The sequence below is a fragment of the Bos taurus genome, chromosome 8 (assembly GCF_002263795.3).
Source record: "Bos taurus isolate L1 Dominette 01449 registration number 42190680 breed Hereford chromosome 8, ARS-UCD2.0, whole genome shotgun sequence".
Lineage (NCBI taxonomy): Eukaryota > Metazoa > Chordata > Mammalia > Artiodactyla > Bovidae > Bos > Bos taurus.
In genome coordinates, this window is record NC_037335.1 from 100,434,309 (window position 1) to 100,447,095 (window position 12,787).

Genomic DNA, 12,787 nt, shown 5'->3' on the forward strand with positions numbered 1-12,787 from the left:
AAAAACCATAGCCTTAAATAGACAGACCTTTGTAATGTCTTTATTTTTAATATGCTATTTAGGTTGGTCATAACTTTTCTTCCAAGGAGTAAGCGTCTTTTAATTTCATGGGTGCAGTCACATTCTGCAGTGATTTTGGAGCCCAAGAAGATAAAGTCTGTCACTGTTTCCATCGTTTCCTCATCTCTTTGCCATGCAGTGATGGGATCAGAAGCCAGGATCTTAGTTTTCTGAATGTTGAGCTTTAAGCCAACTTTTTCACTCTCCTCTTTCACTTGCATCAAGAGGCTCTTTATTTCTTCTTCACTTTCTGCCATAGTTCAGTTCAGTCTCTCAGTAGTGTCTGACTCTTTGTGACCCCAGGAATCACAGCACGCCAGGCCTCCCTGTCCATCACCAACTCCCCGAGTTCACTCAAACTCACATCCATCAAGTCGCTAATGCCATCCAGCCATCTCATACTCTGTTGTCCCCTTTTCCTCCTGCCCCCAATCCCTCCCAGCATCAGAGTCTTTTCTAATGAGTCAACTCTTCGCATGAGGTGGCCAAAGTATTGGAGTTTCAGCTTCAGCATCAGTCCTTCCAATGAACACCCAGGGCTTATCTCCTTTAGGATGGACTGGTTGGATCTCCTTGCAGTCCAAGTGACTCACAAGAGTCTTCTCCAACACCACAGTTCAAAAGCATCAATTTTTTGGTGCTCAGCTTTCTTCACAGTCCAACTCTCATATCCATACATGACCATTTGAAAAACCATAGCCTTGACTAGACGGTCCTTTGTTGGCCAAGTAATCTCTGCTTTTCAATATACTATCTAGGTTGGTCATAACTTTCCTTCCAAGGAGTAAGGTCTTTTAATTTCATGGCTGCAATCACCATCTGCAGTGATTTCGGAGCCCATAAAAATAAAGTCTGCCACTGTTTCCACTGTTTCCCCATCTATTTCCCATGGAGTGATAGGACCAGATGCCATGATCTTAGTTTTCTGAATGTTGAGCTTTAAGCCAACTTTTTCACTCTCCTCTTTCACTTTCATCAGGAGGCTTTTTAGTTCCTCTTCACTTTCTGCCATAAGGGTGGTGGCATCTGCATATCTGAGGTTATTGATATTTCTCCCGGCAACCTTGATTCCAGTTTGTGCTTCTTCCAGTCCAGCGTGTCTCATGATGTACTCCACATATAAGTTACATAAGCAGGGTGACAATATACAGCCTTGATGTACTTACCTATTTGGAACCAGTGTGTTGTTCCATGTCCAGTTCTAACTGTTGCTTCCTGACCTGCATACAGATTTCTTAAAAGGCAGGTCAGGTGGTCTGGTATTCCCATGTCTTTCAGAATTTTCCACAGTTTATTGTGATCCACATGGTCAAAGGCTTTGGCATAGTCAATACAGCAGATATAGATGTTTTCCTGGAACTTTCTTGCCTTTTCGATGATCCAGCGGATGTTGGCAATTTGATCTCTGGTTCCTCTACCTTTTCTAAAACCAGCTTGAACATCTGGAAGTTCTTGGTTCACATACTGTTGAAGCCTGGTTTGGAGAATTTTGAGCATTACTTTTACTAGCGTGTGAGATGAGTGCAATTGTGCGGTAGTTTGAGCATTCTTTGAGCATTTGATCTTCCGGACTCAGGGATTGAACCCAGGTCTCCTTTGCAAGAGGTTCAGAAGTTAAAGTGTTTGCCTCCAATGCAGGAGACTCGGGTTCGATCCCTGGGTTGGGAAGATCCCTTGGAGAAGGAAATGGCAACCCACTCCAGTACTCTTGCCTGAAGAATCCCATGGATGGAGGAGCCTGGTAGGCTACAATCCATGGGGTCGCAAAGATTCAGACATGACTGAACAAGGACTTCACTTTCACTTTCACTTTGAGCATCTTTGGCATTGCCTTTCTTAGGGACTGGAATGAAAACTGACCTTTTCCAGTCCTTTGGCCACTGCTGAATTTTCCAAATTTGCTGACATATTGAGTGTAGCACTTTCACAGCATCATCTTTCAGGATTTGCAATAGCTCAACTGGAATTCCATCACCTCCACGAGCTTTGTTCATAGTGATGCTTCCTAAGGCCCACTTGACTTCACATTCCAGGATGTCTGGCTCTAGGTGAGTGATCACACCATCGTGATTATCTGGGTCATGAAGATCTTTTTTGCACAGTTCTTCTGTGTATTCTTGCCACCTCTTCTTAATATCTTCTGCTTCTGTTAGGTCCATACCATTTCTGTCCTTTATCGAGCCCATCTTTGCATGAAATGTTCCCTTGGTATCTCTAATTTTCTTGAAGAGATCTCTGTCTTTCCCATTCTATTGTTTTCCTCTATTTCTTTGCACTGATCACTGAGGAAGGCTTTCTTATCAACTCTGCATTCAAATGGGTATATCTTTCCTTTTCACCTTTGCTTCTGGCCTCTCTTCTTTTCACAGCTATTTATAAGACCTCCGCAGACAGCCATTTTGCTTTTTTGCATTTCTTTTTCTTGGGGATGGTCTTGCTCCCTGTCTCCTGTACAATGTCACGAACCTCCGTCCATAGAGTGACTAGCTTAGAGGAAAGCAATAAGAGGTGAGGCTCAAAAGAGGCAGCTTCTAATATTTTAAATATTTAATGAAATTTAAAAAATATTTTTCAGGGGAAAAAATCATGCAAAAAGCATTCTCATAAGAATAAATGTACATTCCTGATACATCTTGGGGTAACTAGGACTACAATCTCACAGATTCCCTATCATTCACCACCTTACTCTTCCTGTCTTGTCTTTCTCCACCAATACAGAGTTGGACTTCCAGCTATAATATAGGCTGTGTGGCTCTAATACAGCCCTCCCCTCCTGTTTTCCCAGGTGACTTCAGTAACCTGATCAACCATAATTCTGCTGCTGCTGCTGCTGCTAAGTCACTTCAGTCGTGTCCGACTCTGTGCAACCCCATAGATGGCAGCCCATCAGGCTCCCCCCGTCCCTGGAATTCTCCAGGCAAGAACACTGGAGTGGGTTGCCATTTCCTTCTCCAATGCATGAAAGGGAAAAGTGAAAGTGAAGTCGCTCAGTTGTGTCCGACTCTTAGTGACCCCATGGACTGCAGCCCACCAGGCTCCTCCGTCCATGGGATTTTCCAGGCAAGAGTACTGGAGTGGGGTGCCACTGCCTTCTCCCAACCGTAATTCAGGTAATGCTAAACAGTTTTAGAGTATGCAAAGCCTTTGGAGTTGGGGCTCAAACCTGAATCCAGATCAATGACTTTTCTTTCCAGGCTTCAGCTAAGGCTTCAGACCTCTTTCTGCTGTCTGGTGGAAGCTCATCTCAGTGCAGATACTTTTAAATCAGGCAGCTATCTTGTCTACCAACAACCACAAGGTATACCCAACTGAATGCAGAGTTCCAAAGAACAGCAAGGAGCGATAAGAAAGCCTTCCTCAGGGATCAATGCAAAGAAATAGAAGAAAACAATAGAATGGGAAAGACAGAGATTTCTTCAAGAAAATTAGAGATACCAAGCAAGATATCATGATATCATGAACTCCTTCTTGGAAAATTCAGACTTATATTGAAGAAAGTAGGGAAAACCACTTGACCATTCAGGTATGACCTAAATTAAATCCCTTACGATTATACAGTGTAAGTGACAAATAGATTCAAGGGATCAGATCTGATAGACAGAGTGCCTGAAAAACTATGGACAGAGGTTCCTGACATGGTACAGGAGTCAGAGATTAAGACCATTCCCAAAAAAAAGAAATGCAAAAAGGCAAAATGGTTGTCTGAGGAGGGCTTATAAATAGCTGAGAAAGAAGAGAAGCTAAAGGCAAAGGAGAAAAAGAAAGATATATCCATCTGAATACAGAATTCCAAAGAATAGTAAGGAGAGATAAGAAAGCCTTCCTAAGTGATCAATGCAGAAATAGAGGAAAACAATAGAATGGGAAAGACTAGAGATCTCTTCAAGAAAATTAGAGATACCAAGGGAGCATTTCATGCAAAGATGGGCACACTAAAGGATAGAAATGGTATGGACCTAACAGAAGCAGAAGATATTAAGAGAAGGTAGCAAGAATACACAGAACTGTACAAAAAAATGTCACAAACCAGATAACCATGATGGTGTGATCACTCACCTAGAATGAGACATCCTGAGAATGAGACATCCTGGAGTGCAAAGTCAAGAGGGCCTCAGGAAGCATCACTATGAACAAAGCTAGTGGAGGTGATGGAATTCCAGCTGAGCTATTTCAAATCCTGAAAGATGATGCTGTGAAAGTGCTGCACTCAATATGCCAGTAAATTTGGAAAGCTCAGCAGTGGCCACAGGACTGGAAAAGGTCAGTTTTGTTCCAATCCTAAAGAAGGGCAATGCTAAAGAATGTTCAAACTACCACATAATTGCACTCATTTCACATGTTAGCAAGGTAATGCTCAAAATCCTTCAAGCTAGGCTTCAACAGTACGTGAACCAAGAACTTCCAGATGTACAAGCTAGATTTAGAAAAGGCAGAGGAACCAGAGATTAAATAGCCAACATCCATTGGATCATCGAAAAAGCAAGAGAATTCCAGAAAAACATCTACTTCTTCTTCACTGATTACTCTAAAGACTTTTTGTGATCACAACAAACTGGGAAATTCTTAAAGAGATGGGAATATCAGAACACCCCACCTGCCTCCTGCAAAACCTGTATGCAGGTCAAGAAGCAACAGTTAGAACCAGACATGTAACAACGGACTGGTTCAAAATGGGAAAGGAGTACATCAAGGCTGTATATTGTCACCCTGCTTATTTAATCTCTATGCAGGGTACACCATGCAAAATGCAGGGCTGGATGAATCACAAGCTGTAATCAAGATTGCTGGAAGAAATATCAATAACCTCAGATATGTAGATGACACCTCCTTAATGGCAGAAAGCAAAGAGCAACTATAGAGCCTCTTGACAAAGTGGAAGAGGAGAATGAAAAATTTGGCTTGAAAATCAACATGCAAAAAACTAAGATCATGGCATCGGGTCCCATCACTTCATGGCAAATAGATGGGGGAAAAAATGGGAACAGTGACAGACTTTATTTTCTTGGGCTCCAAAATCACGGTGGACAGTGACTGTAGCCATGAAATTAAAAGATGCTTGCTCCTTGGAAGAAAAGCTATGATAAACCTAGACAGTGTATTAAAAAGCAGAAACATCACTTTGCTGACAAAGGTCTATATAGGCTAAGCTATGGTTTTTCCAGTAGTCATGTACAGATGTTTGAGAGTTGGACCATAAAGAAGAATGAGTGCCAAAAAAATGATGCTTTCGAACTGTGGTGTTGGAGAAGACTCTTGAGAGTCCCTTGGACAGCTAAATCAAACTAGTCACTCCTAAAGAAAATCAATCTGAACATTCATTCGAAGGACTGATGCTTAAGCTGAAGCTCCAATACTTTGGTCACCTGATGCAAAGAGCCGACTCATTGGAAAAGACCCTGATGCTGGGAAAGATTGATGGCATGAGGAGAAGGGTACAAGAGAGGATGAGATGATTGGATGGCATCATCAACTCAATCGACATTAGTCTGAGCAAACCCTGGGAGAAGGTGAAGGACAGGGAAGCCTGGCATGCTGCAGTCCATGGCGTCGCAAAGAGTCGGACAGGACTGAGCGACTGAACAATAACAACACACCCTACTCCTCTTCCTACAGGACAGGAGTTCTGGCTCCCAAAGGTTGCCTGAATCTTTGAAAGGTGCTTGATAGCTAATCTCACCTTTCAGGAATTCATCTCCTTCGTGGCCCTTTCAGAAATATTTTATCTAATGCTAAGGAACAGGTAACAACAACTTCTCACTTCTCTCCCAGCCTGAGCCTGTCTAGGATAATCATTTACAAAATGGACTCAAGTCTAACTCACTGGCAGTTCTTCACAGGATGCTGTGTGATTACCAAATGGCAGTACCATCATGTGGCAAATGAAGGTGGAATTTGTAAATGACGGTCTTATGACAGTGAGATACAGTTCTCCAAAGACATAAATCCCCAGACCCTATGATTACCATCTCCTCAGCTGGTGAAAACAGCAGGGTGTTATCCCACCTTAGCATATATTCATGGAATAACTATAACTAAAGTTCAAAGGAAAATAACTGGAGACAGCTAGGAGAGTAAAAAGGAACACCGGCTAAGAGCACCATCATGGGTCATGAGAGGGCGGAAGCCTCACCCCTTTGAAGGATAAAGAATTGACTCCATTAATCATTAAAGACTAAACCGATTAGAAATGATGTATTAGAAAAAGAAACAAATATTAATGTCTCATTTGTGGTTTACCCTAGGTATCCCAGTACAATTTTGTCTTATGAACTGAAAACTCCAAACGTGCCCTCAGATTGCAAAATAAGATATCCTCTCAAACTTTATCTGTGTTTATAAACACAAAAGGGGGCAGAGATGAATTCAAATTGCAATATGAGAACAAATTTAACTTCTAACAGAAACATGGTTCAAGATGGAGTAAGTCAGAAATCTCAATGTTTATCTCCACATGCATTTATTCCTGGCAATACATTGGAGTTTTCCATAGAGTGTTTATCTAACTTGGCTTTCCTGTGATGGATCTTCTGGCATATTACGTAAGTGCGTCATACACACAGACCATATGTAGAGGTAACCACTCTCTCTCTGTTAAAAAAAAAAAAAAATTCCCAGAATAATTATGGGGGAAAAGGAAGGAACTAACAGTATGTATGTCAGTGGTCTGTTAAAGGATGCTGATACTGTACAAAGCATCTAACATATTTTGCCATTTAAATCTGTGAGCACAGTGTCTATTATTCTACGGATTAAAAAAAAAAAAATTAGCTGAAGCTAGATCTATACTGAAAGAGATTTAAATCTAGATTTGAACCAAAATTCACCTGGGTCTAATCCTATGCATTCTGGTTTCTCAATTCCATGTTTGGTTAAGTCAGATCACATTGCGTCTTCATTGTGTGGCACTGGAAACATACCTCACGCTGCAAGCAATTGTTCACACTGTAGTCCACAAGAAAGTGCTATCAAGATAACCATGATCCTTTACTTTAGGGACTGATAATTTAGTAATTGAAACAATTCCCTGTGTAAACCTTAAAAGTCATTGAATAGTTTCAGGCAGAAGAGTAAACTAATCTAATCAATGTTTTTAAAAGATAACTCTTTACACACCAATTGCAAAAACACTTCTGAGAAAAGCAACTGGGAAATTCTGAACATAGCTGAGTAGAAAATAATTTTAAAAGTTGTTTTTAATTTTACTCTGTGGAGGAATGGGACTGTGGCAATATAAGTGAGTTCTTTCTTAGAGATGCATATTGATGTATGAATGTGAGATAAAATAACAGGATGCCAAGGATTTGCTTTAAAATATTTAATTCCCCCAAAATGAGAGAAAGTGAATCAAGTTTGGCCAAATGCTAATAATTGTTGGGTCTCAGTGACAGCTATCCTGGGATTCACTCTATTATTCTGATTGTGTGTGTGTGTGTGTGTGATATTTGAAAACTGCATAATACAAAATTCCAAAAAAATGGAATTCTTTCAATCTCAAAATCACAACCCACTGAACACAGAATTCAACTGCTTTAGTCTAAAATTATCCATTTTCTAATATCAGAAATAAAACCTCTAAAAACCTATTAGTATTGATGTTCAAAAATACCTGTCTTCCAACAGACACCAAACAGATACCTACTTGTTAGTTAACTTGCAGCACCGGGTAGCGACTAGGGGAACAAATGTTTTGAAAGCATTGAGCATCTACCCAAATTCATGTTTTTAATGAAATTCACTGGAAATCACTTGAAGGGATCAAAATATCTTTGTTTCCTTGGCTTAACACCAAGACAGCCACTTGGCAAATGAGACAGAATACCTTGTAAAATACTGATGGCAAATATTCCTTCCTTGCTGGGATCGGGGTTCTGAGATCTGAACGCCTTCAAAATTCTCAAACACCTCTTCTCGTCTCTAATACCTGGGTTTGATCAAGACTGAACCACCCATACACGGATTGAACTACTGACCCTTCCATTCAAAAGTAAAATAAAGCTTTTAATCCATACTCCACCCACAGTAAGGAGATGAACCACCATTCAAGTCCTGCTCACAGAGTTCTAGATACAGAAAATGGTCATTAAGAGTGGCAAGCTTTTTGCTTACCCGTTCTATCTCCATCCCCTCCATCCTCCCAGCCCTGCAGGGTAGGAGCACGTTCATTAATTTAACCAAAGCACGAGCATGTTCCTGTCTGCAGACATCTCCAGAGCTTCCTTCAGGAGCTCTTTATTCTGAACTAGCTGAACTAGTCAACATAAAGCAGCTACGCACAGTCTGCCTGCTGCTGCTAGTCTGGTTTCGCCTCGGTATCCATCCAGCTTCAGAACAAGGTGCTGTCTTTCTCCGCCTGAGCAAACAAAAATCCATCTAACAGTCTGGGCAGGAGTCAAGCAGGAATACAAACTTGTCCCACTTCAAAGCACCAGGCGTATCTTTCACTGACTGAACAGCAATTCCAGCATGAGTGACAATGAAAGCTTTCTTCCCTATTATTGTAGGAAACAATCACCAGCTATTCTGTTCATATTAATTAGTTTATATCTAGTATTAGGCAGCCTTGATTAGAAAAATGCTCTTTGTTACCAAGTGAATAGAGAGTAACAAAACTGAAAGCTTGTTTTTTTTCCAATTGTTTTTGTCTTAAGAAAGGACTGTCAGGCCTTTCACACTTGAATGTGGGTTTATCTCTGCACAGGTCCCTGAATTCACCCTGAAAGAATTCGAGTTGATGTGCCAGACAATACCAGGCAAAGCTGACGGAGTGAATGGCTTATTACGCCTCGCCTAAGGAGATCTGTATTTAAATTGCTTTTACCTTCTCTGAACCTGGGGAAAACTTGATAATAGAGAATACATGAATACAAGCTTGCAGGCAAGGGCAAATCAGCCTTGGATTAAAAGCTGACTGCACAAATTACATGGGAAGGACTGACAAGCAATCATGAGGTTCCTCATGGATGAGAGGATCCTGGGAACCAAGTGACCCACTGGTCTGCATCTCTCCAGAAGGGTAAGCTGCCTCTCTCTGTGACCTAACACCTCAGCTTACAGCTGACTCCTTCCAAGGGGCTTGAGTTTCCCCACCTATCAGAGTCTCTGTGAAAATCATGGGACTCACTTCCCTGGTTGTGATTCATTAATAAATTGGTTGTCAAAAGTAAGGTTTGAACCCAGGCTCTAAGACTCATGAGCTACATAAGTTTCCTTGAGATTAACGTTAAAAATCTTCATGTGGCTTCCAAGGCCCTGCAAAATCTTCTCCAACTCTGTAACCCAACCCTACCTTTTCTACAACCTGAAGTATGCTGATCAGTACTTAACAATGGGCTGTTAGGTACCAGGGCCTGTGCTTGCCAACTTCCATGGTGTAAATACTCCACCCTGGCTGATTTCAAGCCACAAACATGAAGTCAGCCAGCTTACGAAATTCCTTTGAAAGCTGAAACGTCAGACCTTGTGAGCTGGTACAGCTGGCTCCAGACATCACTGCTCACACCCTCACACCCACTTTACTATGACCGAAAGCTGTGAGTTCTCCCACCCTGGGACACTTATATTCACACGGGCTGTATCCTCTCCCTTACCAGAATAACTTATACTCATGAATAAGCTCCTAGCCTGCTAGTCTTCCTTTGAGACATCTTCCCTAATCCTACACATCATTCCACTTTACCCCAAAGAGCACCCATACTTCCCACATGACAGCATTTGTGACACAGCACTCTAATTTTTTGTTTCCTTATCTGGGTATTTCCCCTTACATTTCTAAACTCCGACAGGGCAAAGGCTGTCTTTATCTTGCATCCCCAGGCCTGCCACAGTGCTTGCTGAACAATACTGAGATGTACCGAGAAATATATTAAATACTCTTCTAAATTTTATACACATGATCTCATTTCCACCTTAAAACCACCCTACGGATTTGGCTTTTTCATGATGATGCTCGTTTTCCAGACGACAAAATGGAGGCACTGACAGAGTGAATATTTTTTTCTCCCCTCCCACCATGGGCTCAGTTAGTAAATGCTGGAACCAGGATTGGAATTGAGGCAGTGTGACTGCAGAGTCTTGTGCATCCTTCTAGACCAGCGTTTCCTTTTTTTTCTATTGGTGACTCTCAAGGAAGAAATTTTAATTAAATTCAAGTTCTCCCTAAGGAGAAACTAAGTACTTAGGAATAGGTTTTCATCAGGCGGGGTTAAGCTCTGCAGGGATTTTTCATCTCCCAAGGTCCATTTTTTGCCCTCTTGGGGGCAATTTCGTTCCTGTGGACAATGTGTATTACAGACTTTTCACTATATGCATTTATATTAATGTACCATATGTTTATCCCTAAGAACATATGGTCTTGTTTTACAGTTTTAATTATATTTTCCTATAAGTATTATTCTGCATCTTGCTTTCTTTTCCCTCCATTAGATATCTTGAGGAGACAGAGTTGTGTTGAGATATACAGATATCCTCATTTAACTGCTGTATTTAAATCATATCAACATGACTGACTTTATTAAGTCCTTCTACTATTGATTATTAGAAAGTTTTCTACTGCTTGGTCTTCAACTAATGTTTCAGGGAATATCTCCCTGCACATATCCTTGGAATCATGTTTTTCTAACATAAGTATCTAGATGGGAACAGGGGATGTGTGAAGGTCTATAATTTTAACAGATACTGTCAAATTACCTTCCAGAGTGACTGGACCAATTTACTTCCCCACAGAGACTTTACAAGAATACACATTTCCTCAAGTGTTTATGTTAAATATGACCTCTTTCTACATAGGGTGGTGCTAAACATTTTCATTAAATGAATCATTTAAAAATATTTATATCACTCACCGGCTGATAGTAGCTTGTGTAAGAGCAAAGATGTGTAGATAAGATGATGCTGTTGGAAATGCTGACAAATGAGAGCAGCAAGGCTAGGGTGCTGAAATGTCCTGTCCAGGAAACCTGGATCAGGGCCTAACTTATTCACAAAAGGCTAAGAACAGTCATTGCAAGGGAACAACTCCAGTGGACTTTGAAATGGTGACCTTAGGTAACAGGCACTAAATCTGTTCACCCATTTACCATGTCTCTCGGGTACCAAGAACACTATTGAGGGGAATGGAAATCAAACACCCAAAGTAAATGAAGTGTTGAAAAGGCAATGATCCGTTTACCAGCAAGAGAAATACACATGATGGTGATAACACTAAGCATTCTGGAAAATGACACTACAAACTTTATAACGCTCAGGAACAGCAATGACTACTCCCATGTGATAAAATCCCAAGTCTTTTAGAGAAGAAGAAAAACATTTACAGTAAATACAGTAGAAAAGCTCCTTTTTCTTCTTTCTCCCTCCCTCCCTTTCTTTGCACACACACAGACACACACACCCTGACCTAAAATATATGCAACAGGGGCCTACTCTATAGCACAAGGAACTACACTCAATATTTTCTAATAACACATAAAGGAAAGGAATATGAAAAAAGATAATATATATTTATATATATATATATATCTGAATCATTTGGCTGTACAATTGAAACTAATACAAAATGTAAATCTACTATATTTCAATTTAAAAAAACTTTTTTTAGAAATCAGACCAAAAAAAAAAAAAAATACCCCAGTATAAAAATATGTAGTTTTCTTTCTTCAGATCTTCATTTCCTTATGAAGGCTCCCATATCATATAAAATTTATATTCAATTAAATAAAGAAATATATACAAAATTTAGTAGCCTGCAAAATGATTCAAAGAAAAAATGGTGTAGAAAAGTATTTTGTATCATAAACTTTCAAATTTCAATCAATATGACTTTTTCTCGAAATCATGCTTTTTTCTTCCACCTTGGCCCTAAAAGTGATTCTCATGAATGTGATCGGAGGTCACAGTCTAAAAGGAAGAGAAGAGACTTCCCCGGTGGTCCGGTGATTAAAATTTCATGCTTCTAATGCAGGGGAAACAGATACAATCCTTGGTCAGGGAACTAAGATCCCACATGTGTGCAGTACAGCCAAAAAATAAAAGGAGAAGACAGTGAAAAAAGAGCATTTGGGAAATCACACTTGCTGATTCGTGCTTTGCATAGATCCTCTCCTTGAATCCCTATAACCGTGCTGTGAGGGATGACTACATGAGAAGACATGGAAGTTGAGTGACGTCAGCATGACTAAGGCCCTTTACCCAATAATTGAGATGTGAACACATGTGTAATGACTCCAAAGTCTGTTTCCCCGCTGTACCATGCTGCCTCCTGAAACTGAAAGAGTTCAGTTAGCATTTCAGTAGATCAGATTGTAAAACAGTGAAAACAATGTTCCTGCTGTGTGACTGTTCTTCTCTGGACAGTAAAAGTAACTCACATTACTGTGGTTCAGAAGTTTCTGGAATTGCATTTCCTTCTCACAGTTACTAGAACAGGTCAAGGTAAAATAATCATCATTATAGGAGGAGGACACCAAGACAACATTCAGAAAACTTGTTATAAGATTAGATCAGTTCTGAGATAAACCCTAAAAAAGCCAACAGGGGGATCTGCTACTGACTCTCTTGATTTGGAGTTGGACACCTCCAGTAGCAGCCAGCCACCCTAGGTGCCAAAAACAAGCACCTCCCTCACAAAACACTCATTCAAATCCCCACCAAACGAGAACTCCGAGGAGACACGTGTGATCTCCAGAGTCAAACACAGGTTCTGAAACTCAATTGAAACATTCAACAAAACGAT

General features: G+C 40.5%; 1 protein-coding gene across 7 annotated transcripts in view; it reads right to left on the bottom strand.

Moving 5' to 3' along the window:
* The window catches only part of LPAR1 (lysophosphatidic acid receptor 1), a 168,617-nt gene that overhangs the window by 84,253 nt on the left and 71,577 nt on the right, over positions 1-12,787 (bottom strand).